The sequence below is a fragment of the Lathyrus oleraceus genome, chromosome 6 (genome assembly GCF_024323335.1).
Source record: "Lathyrus oleraceus cultivar Zhongwan6 chromosome 6, CAAS_Psat_ZW6_1.0, whole genome shotgun sequence".
NCBI lineage: Eukaryota > Viridiplantae > Streptophyta > Magnoliopsida > Fabales > Fabaceae > Lathyrus > Lathyrus oleraceus.
This window is the reverse complement of record NC_066584.1, coordinates 285985764-285992157: the sequence shown is the minus strand read 5'-3', so window position 1 is coordinate 285992157 and position 6394 is coordinate 285985764. Positions and strand designations below refer to the sequence as shown.

At 43.1% G+C, this 6394-nt stretch overlaps 1 non-coding gene across 1 annotated transcript; it reads right to left on the bottom strand.

Annotated features, from left to right (window-relative positions):
- Nucleotides 1–5917: 5917 nt before the first annotated feature.
- On the bottom strand, nt 5918–6041 carry LOC127099907 (small nucleolar RNA SNORD14). Its single transcript, XR_007794369.1, has one exon. It is a non-coding gene; the product is annotated as a small nucleolar RNA SNORD14 (small nucleolar RNA).
- Between the last annotated feature and the right edge of the window lie 353 nt (nt 6042–6394).

Here is a 6394-nt window from a genome sequence, read left to right as displayed (position 1 = left end):
AATCGAGGTTTATATGGACGATATGATTGCCAAATCTCAGACAAAAGAAAAACATTTGATGAATCTGCAGAAATTGTTTGAACGGTTAAGGAAATTCAAGTTGAGGCTTAATCCGAACAAGTGCACTTTTGGGGTGAGATCTGGAAAATTGTTGGGTTTTATTGTTAGCGGAAAAGGGATTGAGGTGGATCCTGACAAAGTAAAAGCAATACAGGAAATGTCTGAGCCAAGAACGGAGAAGCAAGTCTGTGGTTTCTTAGGGAGGTTGGACTACATTGCAAGGTTCATCTCTCACCTAACAGCCACGTGTGAGCCAATTTTCAAATTGCTGAGGAAAGATCAGGCTATCAGGTGGAATGACGATTGTCAAAGGGCTTTTGAAAAGATAAAAGAGTATTTGCATAATCCCCCTATCCTCATGCCTCCAGTCCCAGGGAAACCGCTGATTATGTACTTGACAATTCTATGGGTTGTGTTCTCGGTCAACACGACGAGACAGGTAGGAAAGAGCATGCCATCTACTACCTGAGTAAAAAATTCACAGACTGCGAGTCGAGATACTCAATGCTTGAAAATACATGTTGTGCACTTGCATGGGCTGCTAAGCGATTGAGATAATACATGTTGACTCACACAACCTTACTGATCTCCAAGATGGATCCAGTCAAATACATATTCGAGAAGCCAGCTCTCACCGGAAGGGTTGTTCGTTGGCAAATGGTACTGACAGAGTACGACATCCAGTATACATCCCAGAAAGCCATCAAAGGGAGTATTCTGTTAGACTATCTTGCTCAGCAACCGATTGATGATCATGAGCCAATGAAGTTTGATTTTCCAGATGAAGACATCATGTTCCTCAAGATGAAAGACTGCGAAGAGCCAGTTGTTGAGGAGGGACCTGATCCAGACGAAAAGTGGACTTTGTTGTTTGATGGGGCCGTCAATGCCAGAGGAAGTGGAATTGGTGCTGTCATTACAACTCCGAAAGGTGCCCACATGCCTTTCACCGCTCGTCTGACCTTCGAGTGCACCAATAACGAAGCTGAGTACGAGGCCTGTATCTTGGGTATTGAGCAAGCCATTGATTTGAGAATCAAGACTCTGGACATCTTCGGAGATTCAGCTCTAGTGATCAATCAAGTGAATGGTGATTGGAATACTCTCCAGCCCACTCTGGTCCCCTACAGAGATTACACGAGAAGACTGTTGACTTTCTTCACAACAGTAAAGCTGTATCATATACCTCGTGATGAGAACCAGATGGCAGATGCTCTTGCTACTCTATCCTCCATGATCAAGGTGGTTCGGTGGAACCATGCTCCTAGGATCGATGTTATGCGCCTTGATAGGGCCGCGTATGTGTTTGCCGCTGAACTAATAGTCGATGACAAGCCCTGGTATCACGATATCAAGTGCTTTCTGAAGAATCAAGAGTACCCTACAGGGGCATCCAACAATGACAGAAAGACTTTGAGAAGATTGGCAGGCAGTTTCTTCTTGAACAAAGACGATGTGTTGTATAAGAGGAACTTCGACATGGTTTTGCTCAGATGCGTGGACAAACACGAGGGGGACATGTTAATGCAGGAAGTTCATGAAGGTTCCTTCGGTACTCATGCCGGCGGACATGCAATGGCTAAGAAATTATTGAGGGCGGGTTATTATTGGATGACCATGGAATCAGATTGTTTCAAGTATGCTCGGAAGTGTCATAAATGCCAGATTTATGCTGATAAGGTGCATGTACCGCCGAATCCTCTGAATGTGATGTCTTCGCCGTGGCCGTTTGCTATGTGGGGCATTGACATGATTGGAAAGATTGAGCCGACTGCTTCCAATGGGCATCGCTTCATCCTTGTTGCCATCGACTATTTCACCAAGTGGGTCGAAGCAGCATCGTTCGCGAATGTCACCAGACATGTGGTTGCCCGTTTCATCAAGAAAGAAATCATTTGTCGCTATGGGATTCCCGAAAGAATCATTACTGATAATGGTTCCAATCTCAATAACAAAATGATGAGGGAGTTGTGTCAGAACTTCAACATTCAGCATCACAATTCTTCCCCCTATCGTCCTAAGATGAACGGTGCTGTTGAGGCAGCAAATAAGAACATAAAGAAGATTGTGCAGAAGATGGTCGTTACGTACAAAGATTGGCACGAGATGCTACCCTTTGCCTTGCATGGGTACCGCACTTCAGTACGTACGTCGACCGGGGCGACCCCTTACTCCCTGGTGTATGGTATGGAAGCAGTCCTACCTGTTGAAGTGGAGATTCCTTCTCTAAGAGTCCTGTTGGATGTCAAGCTAGATGAAGCTGAATGGATTCGGACAAGGTTCAATGAGTTGAGTCTTATCGAAGAGAAGAGAATGGCAGCCATTTGTCATGGGCAGTTGTATCAGAGTCGGATGAAGAGAGCCTTTGACCAGAAAGTGCGCCCTCGATGTTTCCAAGTCGGAGATTTGGTGTTGAAAAGGATCATTCCTCCTCAGACGGATCACAGGGGCAAGTGGACTCCTAACTATGAGGGACCTTATATGTCACCAAGGTTTTTGATAGAGGGGCCTTAATGCTCGCAACGATGGATGGCGAAGACTTCACTTCCCCTGTGAACTCAGACGCAGTTAAAAAATACTTCGCATAAGATAGACCCGCTGGACAGTAAAAAGAATAGTCCAGGCAAAAATGGGCATCCCGACGAACCAAGAAAATGAAAAGGTTCGGGCAAAAATTAGGGATTAAAAATGAAAAGATCGTACACCCGATAAGTTGAAAACCTGAAAAGGCAACTTAGGCAAAAATGGGTATCCTGGTGGATTGAAAACCCGAAAAGGGCAATCCAGGCAAAAGTTAGGGATTAAGCGAATGACTGCGTTCTGAGTTAGTTCTGAATCTCATCTCATGTCGATGACTGGAAACTTTCAAAAGGAAGAAAACAATCTAATCACCTTTTCAGAAGGCTGATCATCTGGAAGATCTTGAAGACGGGCAAGTCATAGCAGAATTGGAATCCAATAGAAATCCATTTCACATTGCCATTAGATTAATTTCTGTTTTTATCTTTTGTGCGATTACCTCTTTCCAGGGATTGCTTCCTGATGTAAATGCTTATACAGAGGCCATTCAATCAATAAAATCATGTTACTCAGTATATCTCTGTTTTCATTTTCATTTTACTGTTTTGTTTGCAAAAATGACGTCCGAATTTTTGATAAACATTGCATCATGACACATAAGGGCTTTACAGGTATATGCTTAATAAACATTTAAAGTTGATGTGAATTTTAAGTGCTTTGGATCATCTATTCAGAACAGATACCATCGGGGCATTTCCTAAGCATGTGTGTCAGACTATACACTCCCCAGCGGAGTTGACAGTACCAGACTGTATCTTCCCAGCAGAAGCAGCTGCTCCTCAGAGTTCGATGCCAGATCGAGGATTTCAATCCCAGATCGATGATCTCTTTCCTGGAAGCATAACCTCGGTACCGTATCGGTGTTTGCTTCCCCCTGCTGAGTCACCTCTCGTAGATTATGGTTGCCAAAACCACTATCGCTTCCCCCAACAACAGGTTTGCAACGCCGTTCTCTCCCTAGTCAGAGTCTCGGTATCTCGTCATTGCCAGAACACCGCGTGGCCGGTCATTTCCCCACATAGTTCATTATGTTGTGCATCTCCAACAGTAGTGCCAGGGTCCGGAAGATTGTGATCATTTCCCCAGCAGACTTCCTTGCCACGGCTTGGCATTCTACCCAGCATTTCGCATCCCTGCATGTAGAATCATATTGCATTGCATCCTCCCAAATCGCGTAGCATTTCCATTTTCATAGAGCATTACGCCATTGAAAAATTCAAACATACGCATGTAAGCATAAAACATTCTCGGTATCCCAAGTGATAAGCCAGAAGTTTGTTTCCAGTGCTCAGACTGAAGTTTGTTCATGACTTATTATCCCTAGCATGGGTCGTTGGCCCACGTGCCGCCTCAATTATCATTTTCCCTATTTCTGCCGAGGCTGATAGGCATGAAGTTTCCGGTATCCAGACCGAAGTGGCATTCAGGCCAGTTTTTCCGATATTCAGATCGAAGAAGTTTCCGACAATCAGGTCGAAGTACTTATGGCATTCAGGCCAGTTTCTTCCGATTTTCAGATCGAAGAAGTTTCCGACATTCATATCGATGCAACTTGTGGCATTCAGGCCAGTTTCCGGTATCCAGACCAAAGTGGCATTCAAGCCAGTTTCCGATTTTCAGATCGAAGAAGTTTCCGACAATCAGGTCGAAGTACTTGTGGCATTCAGGCCAGTTTTTCCGATATTCAGATCGAAGAAGTTTCCGACAATCAAGTCGAAGTACTTATGGCATTCAGGCCAGTTTTTTCCGATTTTCAGATCGAAGAAGTTTCCGACAATCAGGTCGAAGTACTTGTGGCATTCAGGCCAGTTTTCGGTATTCAGACCGAAGTGGCATTCAGGCCAGTTTTTTCCGATATTCAAATCGAAGAAGTTTCCGACATTCAGGTCGATGCAACTTGTGGCATTCAGGCCAGTTCCCTGTATCCAGACCAAAGTGGCATTCAGGCCAGTTTCCGATGTTCAGATCGAAGAAGTTTCCGACAATCAGGTCGAAGTACTTATGGCATTCAGGCCAGTTTTTCCGATTTTTAGATCGAAGAAGTTTCCTACGATCAAGTCGAAATACTTGTGGCATTCAGGCCAGTTTTCCGATTTCCAGATCGAAGTGGTGTTCAGACCAGATTTTAGGTGATCAAACCAACATTGATACTCTCATATTCTGATGCTTAGTGTTCAGACTAATGTGCGGCGTTCAGGCCATGGGTATTCCTGTGTTACCATTTATTTTGGTATCCAGGTCAACTTTCTGTTTCGGTACTCAGGCCGATTTTCACCGTACCAGACGGATTCTTCTTTTGAGATTGCTTCTTTGCCAATTCTGACAGGCATTGTTAATTATTTCATAGGAATTCAGGATCAAAATCCGGGTCTTCTTAGTATTTAACCATCTCCCACTATGATCATATGAAGAACGTCCTGCTTCATATTCTCTAGTTGAAGACGCTTAAATAGGGGCAGCTGTCACACCCCGATTTTGACCCTGATATTCATATCATTATTTCATTCATTATTTGCTACTCATGATTTTGTTCCTCTACTATGGTACTCCTTTTTCATGAGCATCAAGTGGTCTCCTTTTCTGTTATGGGTGCACCTTGTTGTGTTGTGCACATTCAAGGCGAGGTTCTACCGTCAACATATTTAGATGCATAGGCGCATTCCGCATCGGTGGTAATCAAGGAATTCGAGGATTATTGTGTTTGGATTAGAGTATGTGGTCAAAAATATTAGTCATGAAAAGCTTTTATGGACATTGTTTGATTCAAGGAGATTCCAGTGGTTTACCATGTTTTAAGGGAGAGTCATTATCATGTGAGTTTTTTAAGAGGGACCGAGCCTGGTTATCGTCGGAATCAAGCTAGTGGCCGAAGGTCATCGTTCATTTGCATGGATTTTAATAGATAATTCAATGGTAACACAGATGAAATCTCTTCTCATTTGACTAGTGGGTCTTTAAACTTAGATGGACACAGTGGGAAAATATTAAAGCAAACGACATCTTGGGATGTCCAACGTTGGTTCCTATTTGGGAACTCTGTGGAAAACTTGCAACTCAACATTCATGCTCCGTGTATACAAGCTTGACATGGGCACTTTCATTCCTTGATAAGCAACTTGTTTTTTTTTTTTAGCTTGAAAATGTTGTTCAAATTTTATAATTTTTCTAAATTACAGAGACTGAGATGATATCTGTCACATGATAGTAATTGATATCATACAATCACCAAGTAGGAGAGATTGATAAGAAACATCAGAAATAGTACAAAGAATAATTTGACCTCAGACATCCAAGGAAGGATATAGCAGCATTAACTCTCAAGCCTGGCGAAAGGCGAAAGCTCTTAGGCGGCCACTACGAATGTTTTGAGAAACAAGCCTTAAAATTTATCATCACTGGTCATTGGTGCACTTTGTGCCGTTTTGCCTCCATCTGTTCACACTGTTGAATCCGCTGCTTCAAATTTTCTTTTGGAGTGTTTGCTCCAACATGAACATGAACATCGTCAATGGTCTGCTGCAATTTCTCTTGGATTGGTCTCCAGTTGCCTCCATGTAACCGATCATAAAGAAAGATATCATAACATCACAGGACTTCTTGAGGTACTTTTTGTTTGCAAAGTTCCCTTGTTAAAGGTGCATGTGGTGTTGGATTGGAGTTTTTGTGCCAAGATCTTGTACCAGAGTTGAAGCTGCTGATGACTCTACTGTAAAAAAGAAAACAGGAAAGGAATATGTTGTTTTGCTTCGGAGAC